Source organism: Poecilia formosa, unplaced genomic scaffold (genome assembly GCF_000485575.1).
Source record: "Poecilia formosa unplaced genomic scaffold, Poecilia_formosa-5.1.2 Scaffold243, whole genome shotgun sequence".
NCBI classification, from domain to species: Eukaryota; Metazoa; Chordata; class Actinopteri; order Cyprinodontiformes; family Poeciliidae; genus Poecilia; species Poecilia formosa.
The window spans coordinates 95,237-108,866 of NW_006800182.1; the positions used below are offsets into that span (position 1 = coordinate 95,237).

The following is a 13,630-nucleotide window of genomic DNA, read 5'->3' on the forward strand; positions in this document are numbered from 1 at the left end:
CTCATTCGTATCCATTCTGAAGCATCCCCCTCTCAACCCTATATTGCAGATGAGGAAAGCAGTTAATGATTGTTTGTTTAAACCACTTTACAGCCAGCCCTATAACTCACTGTTATTTTCTCCAGACAGATCTAAGGTGTCTTTTTTTCTCACCAATTTTATTAGCCCTTTTCATCCCTCCATTTTTCTACACATTCCATTAGCAGATTGCCTCCCCCCCTCCCTCCTCCATCCACTCACCTGCTCCTTAACTCTCCCATTAAAATCTAACTGGGGAATTTATTCACTTTAGCTGAAGAAAAAAAAAAAAAACAGACATTCACCCCAGGGTATGTTTTATTTATCTTTTTAGAAGTTGAAGAAGAGTGTTGGAGCAGGAGTAATGCTGAATGACAATGTACAGACAAGCTGAAGGACCTGAGAGTCATCATTCACGCAGAGTGGCAGCAAGGTCATCTGGCTGAGGAACGGTGAGTCTGTTATTTGCATACACCATGGTCCATGGAGTACTTAAGGGAAAAAAGGGTGACAGGAAAAACATTACTAGTCTGACCAGCAGACTATTTCATCTAAATGTAGCTGTTATCTATTGTTATGTTTGCCTTAATCTCTCAAAAGCAGAGTAGCATAATTTTGAAATAAACAAGAAATCCTCTTCATAGAGATGAGGGTAATTTCCAGACTACAAGCTGCTACTATTTTAACGTACTTTGAACACTGCTTTGCGACTAATATTTGGCTTTTTACCAAAAGATTTCGAAAGGGTTGACTGCTGAGTGATGAAGAGGACAGCACAAACTCAATAGCAAAACAGAAGTGGCATTGAGAAGGACAACAAAAGAGAGACTAAGGAAGAGCGTATGAGACCAGGGGACATTATAGCGGAGAACACACGCATACAAACTATTACCGCACCAAACCAGCACAATGCATCTGATGCAAGCCACTTGTGCATGATGCACATGGCACGCAGAATCAGCAACATTGCACCGTTCACCTGACAGTCAGTTCCTGACCACACAAATGTACTATGTGAGCATGATGTGTTTAGCGCACATAAACAGCGTATCTAACCCACACAAGGCTATGTGCACAATGCGACACATTCACACACACGTACACATATGGCCCCATAGCATATTTGTTACAAATTACACTAAATAATAAGAAAGGAGAAACAAAGCCTACCTATTTCAAGAGAACTCTTCTCCTGCTTGTTCCTGGGCTTACGTTCTGTGACATCCAGAGGAGAAGGAGGTGACAAAACATCTGCTTCATTTCTCCTCTTTTTGGTTTCGATGAGAGTGAACTGTTTAAAAGACCACAGTTTTTATTTTGTCCCACTGCACAATTATATTAATAGTAAGGGGGAAAACAAGTAAAGTAAATATAATATATTTAAAAAATAAAATAAAATTTAAGGGAAAAATTTCAGGGACCCACAATGTGGACACCTGCAACTTACAGGCAAATATGATAAACATATGTATGTTTTTTTTTGTTTTTTTCCAAGTTAGTGGCTGCCGCTTAAATTCAGGTATGTGCAATAGTCCAGAAATTACAACGTTTTATTCTAAGCATTCTAGGCAGGTCTTAAAAGCCTTTAATCTTTAAATCAAATTATGAAATGACTCCATTCCATTCACAACTCATTTGTGTGACAGCGTTCTTTCCTGAGTAATCTGCTCTTAATTGGCAAGAGAAAATAAACAAGTTTGTTGGTGCGACACAGGGGGTAAACATTTTTGTTTGTATGTGTGTGAGCAAGAGCGAAAGAGAAATAGAGGGAGGAAGGAGGAGGAGGAGAGAGAAAGAGTATGTGTAATTTTACTTGTCATGCATGCATCCATTCCCCTGGATTACCCCACTTTTGAAAACCCCTGAGTCAGTAAGCTCACTGGCTCCACAAACTCCTCTTAATATGTCTGGTCCTGTGTCAGGCCTTTGACTATCAGAGTTAATATCTAACTGAAGGATCCAATCTCAAGATTATGCATGTTTGATTTTGTTTACACCATCTGCTCTCGTATGTAATTGAATGTACTGCATGGCATAATCTGATAGATCCGGTGGGGGAAGTGCTAATATTTTCCAGCTGCTTGTATTTTTGCATGTATGTATCTAGAAGAATCCAAAGGTCTTGTCGATGTCCATCCATCAGGAATAAATCTCAGCCTTGTGGAGAATTCTACTCGCTTAGCTAAAATTCAATGAACCAAACAATGTTTTGCATTGAAAGACGTGGAAAATTATTAGAGGAAAAAAAAATAAATAAAAGGCCAGTGCTTCTTGCTTTTGAGTCTGTAGCTAACAATTAAAAACCAAGCACAACACCATGAATAAAAATACCTCATTTAATTTTTTTAGTTCTGGGTACAAGAGATGCATCAACAAAATAGAAAAACACATTTCATAGCAAATATGGTGCCCAGAGTAAAAATACCTGCCTCAAGGTAAAGCCATTTTAGCATCCTAATCCATGCTTTATTATTTACCAGTGCCATTGAAAATACTTAAAGATACCTGTTATTTGTGGCTGTTCAGGAATGGAGAACAACTTTCTTCTAATCTGAAACATATAAAGTATATAACTTTACCTAAATATATAGGACCTTTATACAAGCATATAAAATATAAGTCCAGAATTGAGATTCATTTTAAAAGTAACATAGCACTGCAAACAAATCGACTGAACACAACCATAATAATAATAATAATTTAGTTTTATAATGTATTTGCCTACATGTTTTTAAAGTGCAGCCAGATGCTGCTTTGTTTGCAGGTGTTACTCATATTTATGCACTATTCCTATGCAAAGACTATTCAAGTACTTAGTTATTGTTTTTGTTTTTTGGACAAAACAAAATCATTTTTGATCTAAAAAATTCCAATACATTTTTTTTAGGAATCTTGTCTTTACACAATGTTCTGTTACGAATTAGGGAAATAAAGAGGGTATATAATTACACCTCAAAACTACAAGCCAACGGGTACAAAGTTGTTTAAAAGGAAATTATTGTGCTTCTCCTTCACTCAGACAGGAGCGACAGTTCAAAGAGTTGGAATTGGGTAAAAGTATGTCACTGGTACCAAGCCAGGATGAGATATTACTTGCTTTTAATCCTTCAGCGCTGATCAAAACCAGACTGACTGAGCACAGTGAGAGTACTTCATGTACACGCAAGCTTTGATCACTAGAACTTTCTACACTTACGCTGACCTGGTATAGTTTCCAGGCCACATGACAGACAGCTGTAGACTTACTGTCTAGTGAAGGGGAATAATATGACGTCCCTCTGTTTTCATTCTTTGTGTAACATATCTGCGTTGTCAAACTGCAGCACCTGCTTCACCATTGTTCATAATACATCAGTAAATAAGCTTGAAATTGAGAGATACTGTTGTTTTATCATGGTTGCAGGGTTTTTTGTTTTTTTTTGTATCAAGCTATCTAGCAGAATACTGTGGTGTATCTATTTAATTTATTTCTATATCCATTATAAATGTGTATCAGTAAGTAAACATTAAAATTTAATCTTTAGGAATAGTTTGCTTTAGACTAGAAAATCTCTGAGGCATGGCAAGTCGAGATCCGGATTAACTACTTAAAATTAAAATATTAATAATAAGCCAAAATGCATGTGCTGCAGGATTGGAGAATCTCTTATTGGCTTTTAGGAGTCTATTTCCCAGTTTAGTTCAGGTAATGTATTATGTGCCTCCTTTTAAAGTATACCAATATTTAGCATGTGAATATAGTCTTCCCTTTATTAACTTTTTCCAATTCCACTCTCTGTGAGGCTTGTCTGTATAACTATGTTAGACTTCCGGAATTTATTTGCTCATGCTTGTGTGCTCACACGCCTCCATATGTCTCATAATCCAAGAGACTGGCACACATCATAGCATTGGGAGCTGGGGAATTCAAACCCATTCTGCCACATTCATCAGTTTAAAGAAACAGACAGCGCAAACTTATGTGACGGTGTTTTGTACATTGCTAAAAAATAAAGACAGATTTTCACTGAGTGAGGAATCCATTGTGGAGTTGTTTCAAAGGGGCATTTTTACACAGGCTTATGAGCAAGAAAGTGAATGGGGGGATGCCCACTGTTTAGAGAATGCCAGATGTTACTCAAGGGAATCCATCTGTAGCAAGACTCACCATGGATAGAAGGATTCTGAATTGGCTCTGGAAAATTTGGTTGGAATATTACAGGCAGCTCTCATAAAACACCTCATGTTTTTTGAGATGTTTACCAATTTAATTCAGCCTTTGTGTGTATTTATTTTTTGCCTCTGTCATGAAGAAAGAAAGATTTTAAAGTGAACAAAGTGCACAGTGTAGTCTATGCAGAAGTACATAAATTAGAAACATTGCATATAGAGATGTTTTGAATCCATTCATCCAATTCAATTTTTAAAGCATTTTTTTATTAATCCTACACAGCCAGTCCGTTTGCTTTGACAATCTTACAGCAGGGTTCTAGGTTAGTTTAGGGTAAAAAAAAAAAAAAGTCACAACAATAAAACCTGAAACTATTAAGATACATTTGAAAATGTCCACTGGTTTCTGGTTGCAGTAGTGCAAAAAAAAAAAAAAAGCCACCTAATGTCATACTGTCAATCTAAGATTGTGCTTGAGATGGCTGATAAAAACACAATAAAAACATTGCCAAGTATGAGACTGCTGTGTGTTTAAACCCTGTTATCCATCTCCAGAGATGCTGTGATTATGTGACAGATGGGAGAGGTGAGAGGCAATAGCATAGCATACACTAATCATTAAAGTGGGAAAAAAAATATGTGTTTGGGTGTATATTTGTTCTGTGTATCCTCCAGATTGAAGCAATGTTGGTCCAATCATTTGGTGTTTTAGCTCTGACAGGTGGCTGGCAGTAAGGTGGACTTTAACAAAACCAACTCCTCTTGTTATTTATTGATCTTTATTTTCTAAGAAATAACAGGTAGACATTTTGGTTTTAGCATCTACAAACACTGGTGGTTGTCATAAACTACACCAGTTTGTATCATGTACAGTTTGGGGAACTGTACATGATAAGTTTGTGAATGTAACATATCAATTAGACCTGAAATTAATACAACTGATAGTTATTATCCTTAAAAGCAGAAAGGTTTGACAATGGCCAGGGAGAGATGCCTATACGACTGGGTCAAAGCGTCTTCACACCTTCATCCCAGGTGAAATGGTATAGGCACCTACCTATGCTGATCATAGGTCAGGCTTATAGCAAAATGTGATACAAGCCTTTGTCACATTTTGGCTCAGATTTGTAAGCTACTTTCCTATGCTGGAAATGATTGATTAAAGGAGATATTTTGCTGCTATTGAGCAGTGTAGATAGTGTGGTCACATTTGCACACTAGAAGGGGCTCATTGGACTGTACATGAGGAAGAATGAGTCTGATTTGGCTAAGGTAGTTGTCACCGATCAGGCCTTATAGTGTTTATGATAAGACGTCTGTCTTATACAGTTAAGGGAAATTTTAGTCATAGCAACTTCACACAAGCAGTTTAGCCCTCCAGAGATCTTAGCATGACATGTTAGAAGGAGCACAGCAGATGCCACAATACCACAAAAAAACACACAAAAAAAAATAATTAAAAAAAATAAATAAATACAAATCTTGTAAACATGCATTCGGGGTCAATGCGACCCCACTGGACCCTGCACAGGGTATAGAGCTTATGCAGTCTGATTGACCCTGTCTCTTAAGATTGCAGGAGGGTAAAGTGAGCTCCTGCTCACATCACAGAGTCATGACAGTCCTTCAGGGATTTAGTGGAGTCCATGCATCAATGGGTCAGGGCTGTTTTACCAACAAAAAAGGAAGAGCTAACAAAAAATTAGTCACATGACCATAATTTTATGGATGGTAACTGTATTTTGCTACTTACATTAAAACATTTTTTTTTCCAATTCTACCTCAAAGAAAGGGTATGTTGAATAACATGTTTCACAAACTGAACATAATTCAGTCCCATGGGTATTATACAGTTAATAAATGATTGTACGGGATGAATAGGATGGCAACAAGCTCAGCCATGATTATTGCATGTAGAGTTTCCATTAGGACTTAGATTTTATTTCAAAGGATTTTCATGTATTTTGAGCTTTCATCACCTCTGTGACTTACTTTGCCACCACGTACAAGCCAGACATAAAACCTGAATGTGAATTCTTTTAAGCACAGTCACCTCCTCAGATGTGACGGTGAACTGAGCTAAGGGATCTTTGAGGAGGCAAAGGGACTTTTAATGAACAGGCCTATTATTGATCTGTGGACAAAACAGTCGTTAATTATGTGCGGGTGGGCATTTAATTGAGGGAGCGAAAGGAGGTCTCTGCTTGCTGAGGTAATGCATGGGCAAGAATGAGGAGAATTTGATTGAGTCCTGTGCCACAAGGGTAAAGTATGGGACACAAATGATCACTGAGCCGATGCCTCTGAATCTTTTTCCAGGCCTCTGGCTCGTGTCTTTTTTTTCTCTATTTTTTTTTTTTTCTTACTGCTTCTTTTTGTATTTGAATAAGTGGCACTTGTCTTATTTCACCATTATTTTGCTCCTAAAAAAGGGAGACATTCCCCTTATCAACTAATTTACCTGTTCTTTTTCTGAACTGTTCATCCCCGTTTTTCAAATTCTTGATTTTTATCCTCCTTTATGCAGCTCTAAGGAGAACATTTGGGAAGAAATCAGAGTATGAATGGCTTTCAAATCAATTGAACATGTGCTGTGACTGTATTTTTATATGTCATATTTATTTTATGTTAGCAACTTAAATCACCTAATTAAGCAGCAGTTTTCATTCATCATTAACTGGCTGCTTTTCTATGCTTGATATATTCAAGCACAAGTCTTCTACATCTCTGCTATCTCAGAAAGGCTTTAAAGTAGATGCTTGTTTGATAAAGATGCATTATTCTGTCCTCTTATCAGAACCTAGACCACTGCCCAGGAGACTTAAAAAACATGACTAGAAGACATGTTTTGAACTCTTGTTTAAGCCAGCCTGAAAGATTTAAGCATATTTTATTTATCCTTGCTGGAACATTTGTTAGCAATAAGATAATGTATGCAACTGATTAGTTGCGGTGTGACACATTGCACACTTGTAACATTATGACTTTAGTTGCTCACACTACAGAAATTGAAATACATGAAAAGTGGAATTTAACTCAATGTCTACATGGTCTAATCCCTGCAGCGGATAAATTGTGTTTCATAAGCATGAGTATTTAAGCTCAGCACAAATTAGATTCTCATTAAAAGAGGCTTATTTTATCTCTACCCCTCCCAAAAAATCATGGCAGGTGTCTACAAGTCTTTGAGCTGGCAGCAATTACCATGCCCATGAAGTAGCTTGTTTAACAACTGCTATAAGAATGTGCAAAGCTAATGCTCACGTTCCAAAGATGCTGTTAAAGAAAAAAACAATCTTTCAAAAAGGATTTATGTAAGGGGAACATTTTCTGCACAAAGGAAATACATTAATGGTGCAAGGTATTAATATTGCAATGCTATATTTCAATTTCAGCAGAAAAAAAAATAATTGCATGTTGTCAACATAGGTTAAAAGCTTATCTATATCAGTTTGCTGCCAAACTGATATAGTTTGCTGAGAAATCTTTATGAAAGATTTCTCCATAAAATCTTTCATTTTATGGAGAAAGATTTTATATACATTGGTTATTTGTATCATAATGTCTGGTGACACAATCTTTTACATTATTATGAAATATTGGCTATTCTCTTATGAGTAATATTTTTCAGTATTTTGAATTTTTGTGCTTAACCTTGTTATTTATATATATATATATATATATATATATATATATATACGCACACACAGAAATGTGGACTTAGTGAAAGGTATGCTCAATACCTTCTTAAAGGTTTTTTTTTAATCTAAGAAGTCTCTTCTTATCACATATTCTAATTTAATAAATACCCTTAAGCCTTTACTGTTTCAAAATTTATTTCAGTTCCTTGGGGTAATTATGGAATGCTTGAAGAAATAAAGGCAGTGATGCTATATGATGAAATGCAAAGCAACTCGTTAAGTAGGGATATCAAACGAGTTTAGCATATGAAAAGTTAAATCCATCTTTAAGCTTTTGCAAAATTGTATGACTTTATTAATGCTCCAATTCAAATATTTACCTTGTGACAGAGTGTGACCAAAGAAAATTTCTCTGCTATTGTTTCGGTGACAAGCCCCAGCACCCTACTGTTAGTTGGAGGGCTATTAAGGCAGCAGGTTATCATTATATGGCTAGCAGCTGTGACTATTTTTTTCCCTTAAACTCCCTCTGGCCCTTGGGTTGGAGTCCGTGTGTGAGCAAGAGAAAGAATAAAGTACACAGGCATTAGTTTGAGGCCTTACAGTGTATGTGTGTGGGTTTGTTTTTCATGCATCAGCTTTTGTAGCAAGTGTGTCCTTGTGTAAACCTGCGTGTGTTTGCGCGCTTGCGCATGTGTGTGTGTGTGTGTGTGTGTGTGTCGTGTGTGATCCACATTGCTCTTTTCTCCCAGAGTCCATAACATCCCATTGCTATGTGATAAATGTTTGCTGCTGCTGTGCACGTGTGGTCCTAAAATGAAACGACCAGCTGGCCCCCCGCGGGAGCAGTTCATTCTGTGGTTAGACACATCATTACGGGTATGGATCTATTGATGGTTTGCCTTTGTCCTTTATTCTGTTTTGTCTACTTAATTAGCCTTATTTCTATCGACATTAAAGATTAAAATAATTGTATTTTATAAATTCACATCATCTCCAAATTTGAATCACAAATAATGTACAATATTTTCTCAAAAATGTTGATTTTGTTGCTAAATACAGTGAAAGCTAGATACAGCATCATTTAATTATTAGAGAATTATCACTGTATTTACTTTTATTTCCAATACGCACAAAATATTGATCAATCATGACAACAAATGTCATAAATACTCAAAAATTACAAATAGAATTTTCTCCATTATCAATTTTATTTTTATTCTTGAATAATATTTAGAGGAATGAATCATCTGAGGATTACAGCAATTGTTGTTCCTTTTAGGCTGCAAGTCTTATGCCGTTTGGAAGCCTTTTTATTTGCCCTTAAATGCTGTCAAATTTGTTGTGAAATTGCACTTATGGGTTGAGCAGTAAAGTTGAATATGTAGGTTGTGCCAATGCTGATCTTTGGGGTAAGACAGTGTCATGATGTTAGGTGACATATGGAATCTCAAAGCAAACAGAGATCAATGTAAGTTTGCAACCAGTGGCAATTCCATTTCCCATCTCTGTCCTCCAAGATGACAGAGTTACTGTTTGCCCCCAAAGAGTAACCACCTCCAGAGCGTCATCGTGGAGAGGAATGATGTGCCTGCATTCTCTATCCCAGTCCCATTGCGATAACCTAGGGTATTCTGTTTATGCAAACATGCCCACAACGACCACATTACCTCGTCTTGCAACACATTCTGGTTCAAGAATAGCATGCCATCCTGTAGCAATGTGTGATCAAGCTAATGACCAGCTTGAGGAGGGGATCCCGGGTTATGTTTGTTGTCTATGGTTCTCCCACGCACTGCTGAAGCCAGGGGATTGTTTAATGAATAAATTGATAAATTGCCAATATGTTCTATCTCTTCAAACATCAGTCATCCTCCAAACAAGAGTCGAGAGCTCTACAAGCTGTTTGACTGTGGCAGAAAGGATTTGGTGGGTTTTACATTAGCACAACATTTATACTCAGGTTTGCAGCTCAACCAGCACAGGCATTTTCCTTACAAATAGGGTGCCATTTAAAGGGAAGCAAACAATGTTAAAATAAATGAAAAATATTGTGAACAAGTTACTTTTAACAACAGAAATGATCAACCAAACACAAATGACCTTTCTCTTTGTGTAAAGTTTAATTTAAATGAACAGAGTACAACAATAACAATTGTGACAGTAATAAAACAAGTAAAGATGGCATGCTATGACGTAAAAAAAATATATATTTTATTTTTCTGCTATTTAATGTTATGAAAATATTGATAAATATTTATAAATAAATAATAAAAATACGTAAAAACAGTAGATGTGTTTTTAGACATAAAACATCCATGTTCTGTTAAATCTCTCGTGCTGATCATTTGTATTTAGCCTTTGTTGTCTTAGTCTTCAGTTTTGCTATCTGATTGGATGCTTTGTAAATACAATTTGTTCAGTACATAATATTTAAAATGTATGTAAAGAAGCTCTGACAAAAAAAAAAAAAAAGAAATGTATTCCTGCTTACCTAGAGAAGGTTTTGCAGTTTGCCATTGATAATTAAATTACCTTACCAAGAGAGGAAATCTAACCTCCAAGCTACAAATGAGGACAGTTACTGCCCACATTAGTTGGGCATTAATTATCTTTCCTTATAATCAACAATAATTGATCAAATTAATTGCATGTCCCACTAAATGTTGCAACATGGGGATTCTGTCAGGTGTGTCGTAAGTGTTTTCAAAAGCAGCCAAGCACTCTCAGGCTTTGATAGGAAAGTCGACCTGTACACTCAACAAACACCTGAACACTTTCAGGGCCTGTCTTCATATTAAGATTGTTAATTTGAGCTGATTAGCCTGCCTATTATTCTGAAGATTGCAGATAGTAATTTAGGACTGAGAATAAATTTTTAGTAAGGCACAGACAGAAATTACAAGGTGTGTGTATACGCATGTGCGTGTGTGTGCGTGCACGTGTGTGCGTGCACGTGCGTGGGTGTGTGTGTGTGTGTGTGTGTGTGTGTGTATGTGAGTGGGTGTGTGTGTGTGTGAGTGGGTGTGTGAGTGAAACAATGATCACAAATAATGAAAAGGTTGTTGCATCTCAGATAGAAAATGTGACTGAGATTCAGACAGCAAACTTGAGTGAAATCCACCAACACATAACTGCAAAATGAAACATATAGGAGAAAGAAAATCCACTTTCGTTAATAAAATAATTTTATACAAAGAATTTGAACTTGAAAAATAAGTTGATATATGGGCATATTTGTACAAAGTTAAATCTAACTGGATTTGTAAGTACAGACAGAACAAAAATATCAATTTAATGAAAAGAAACAACTTTTTTTTAGGTTTTACAACATGTTATTGTAGTCTGAGAGAGATAGTGCAAACAAATATAGTCTTGGCAGCCATCTTCATTTATCTGCACTATTATCTGGTGTTTTTATCTACCATCAAAAAAAAAATGAAAAGAAATGTTCAAAAACTTGGCAACAGATTTTCAATTTCCAGTTGCAATCAATACTAACAAGTCTGACATGTCAGGCTATATGAGGCCATCATGATTCATAGAAACAACAACAAATAAGGTAGAACAAAAGTTCCACGAGATGTAACAGCCAAAGTTCCTTCTTTGTGTCTAGTGCTGTCTCAGAAATGTGTTTTCTCTTAAAAAGAAACACCCAAATTGCAACACGTTATTTTGGCATGGCTGCATGATGAACTTAGAGTACGCTGATTGCTTGTGTCCTCTTCTCTAATGCCTTTCTTAATTCTCTAATAAAGTTGATTGCTACATTCGGATGTGCCAGTTAGGTTAGAGAGGAAAACCATCAGGAGTGCTTTTGATGAGGTCCTGTGGCAGAAGACTGTCACTTTAGCTGCTTGGTTGCTTCATGTCTTGTCTATCTATATTCCTCTTTGCCTCTCAACCATTTTCTCCATCACCTTCCATCCCTCAGCCGCTTCACATTACACTTTAGGAATTAAATTAGAGCTTTCAAAATCTTCAGACATGCTTATTACCAGCCTGGCATTGTTGTAATGTTACTGACCTTGACCTGTTAAGGATTAATCCTAGCAGACAGGGCTGAGCTGACTCCCCGGATGATTCTAATGCAGAGCACAGACACAGGTTGTGTTTACCAATCTGAGATAGACAAAGAGAACAAACACGTACCACCTCCTCACTCTGTGAGAGCAGTACAGACTCGGCTTACTGTGTCACGTCAGACAGCAGGAGACAAAATCTGTGACACCATGTGCGAATGTGTGTTACGAAAGGAAAAGTTCTAACTCTGTGTTTAAATAGCTAGCAAATCATGCATTTTTCCCAAGGCAGTCATGAAAGGGGAAAGAGTCACCTGCTGTACAAAGGCAGGATGTCTGTGTGGGCCACTTTGACAGAGAGATAGTGCTTTATTGCGGCTAAACAGGTCATATTTGCCATGTTTAAAGATAACTTTCTAGTTCAATTATATTTAGAAGTTCGATAGAGAAGGAAGTTCAGGAAAATACACAATCAAGGAAAAATGGCATTTTCTCAGGTGTCCTGCCAACTTTTAGATTTCTGCAAAGTCCACCACATCTGAATCCATCCATCCATCCATCCATCCATCCATCCATCCATCCATCCATCCATCCATCCATCCATCCATCCATCCATCCATCCATCCATCCATCTTCTTACACCCTTATCCAATTAGGGTCAGGAGGGGTGCTAGTGACACTTTGAGCCCAAAGCAAAGTTAAATAATTACTGTAATAATGATGGGCCCCATTTGTGGAACAGTCTGCCAGAGAACCTGAGGACCACAGAAAATGCTGTCTTTAAAAGCAGGCAGAAGACCCATCTTTTTAACTTTATTTCCTGATTTGGATAATTTCTGTGTAATTTGTGCATTTTCTATACAGTTGTATGTTTTTACGTGTGGGGTGTGTTGTTTGTTTTATTGATCTGTACAGCACTCTGAGCTGCTTTTAGTATGAAGGATGCTTTATAAATAAAATTGATTGAATTATTAAATATTAGGTCTTTATCAGTAAAACTTCTGTGCGTTATTTGTAGACATGGCAACTATCAGTTATGTGTTTCAGAAATCATTGTTCCAAGAAAACCTCAAGAATTTCACTTTGGTCAGATAACACCAGCCTGACCCGACAGATCGCCTTGAAGACATACTTTTTATTGTGAAACATAATGGTGACATGATGTTCTTCAGACTAGGGCAAGAGTTCACACTCGTGTTGATTTAGATCAAAGCATATTCTACCGAGAATCTGTGGCAAACCTTGAAAACGTTTGTTTCCAAATGTTTTTTTCACACATTCTAACAAAACCTCATATTTTCTGAAAAGAAGAACATGCAAATATTTCACTCTATTGATCAGAAAATCTAATAGAGGCATTTGTCAAGGACCTCCAACTGTAACTGCACCAGAAGGTGCTTCTACAGTGTTTCACTCAAGGGGGCTTAATGCAAATGGTACATTTTTAGTTTAAAAGTGGAAAGCTTAAGCTTTATAATTTTTTTACACTTTTCACAGATAAAAACACAAAGTGCCTCAAAAAAGACACAGCCTGCATTATTTCCTTACATTTCACAATTGTATATTGGTCTATCATGTAAAATACACACGGTATAGGATAATTATGTGTTTGCAGAACTCTGGATGGATTAGCTTTAGAGAGCAGGTAAACAGAAGTTCTTCATTTCACATAACTTTCTAAAAGGCAAATAAAGTGGAATCATAAAAAAATGATTTCTTGATCTAGATTTCACTGAGATCACTGACATAAATAAATGGATGTTTAGGGAGTTAATGAGTTGCTTTGAGTAGGATTACTTC

At 36.7% G+C, this 13,630-nt stretch overlaps 1 protein-coding gene across 4 annotated transcripts in view; it reads left to right on the plus strand.

Annotated features, from left to right (window-relative positions):
• Window positions 1-13,630, plus strand: part of cdh22 (cadherin 22) — a 178,501-nt gene that overhangs the window by 47,417 nt on the left and 117,454 nt on the right. For 2 of the 4 annotated variants that reach the window (XM_016680461.1, XM_016680460.1), the window contains one exon: window positions 353-470. The exons of the other annotated variants lie outside the window; for them this stretch is intronic. The gene's annotated coding sequence lies outside the window, so the exon portion shown is untranslated. The remainder of the gene's footprint in view (window positions 1-352; window positions 471-13,630) is intronic. 4 annotated transcript variants of the gene reach the window in all.